This window comes from Leuciscus leuciscus (assembly GCF_965113295.1).
Source record: "Leuciscus leuciscus genome assembly, chromosome: 15".
Classification (NCBI taxonomy): domain Eukaryota; kingdom Metazoa; phylum Chordata; class Actinopteri; order Cypriniformes; family Leuciscidae; genus Leuciscus; species Leuciscus leuciscus.
Window position 1 is genome coordinate 14,604,767 of NC_138739.1, and position 314 is coordinate 14,605,080.

Sequence of the window (314 nt, forward strand, 5' to 3'; positions counted from 1 at the left end):
AGCAACAACATAGCCTATAATTTGTTTTTACCATCGGAAAATCATAAGCACAGGTGCGCCCCCGCGCTGTTTCGTACTGGAACTACACAAAGCGACTGAGTGATCCTCGTCACCTAGGTAACATATATTTCTAAGAAATTTCTTCTTTGATTTATTATTGCTGATACACTTAATTTATTAACATTTAATCATGTTATGGTAATAATATTAAATGATGGTAAATTCAAGGCTGTTTAAGGTTGTATCAGTGATTTCAGGGCCAAATTTTTTTTTATCACATTCATCTAATCTTTCCTAACGATCCGCTAGTAGGC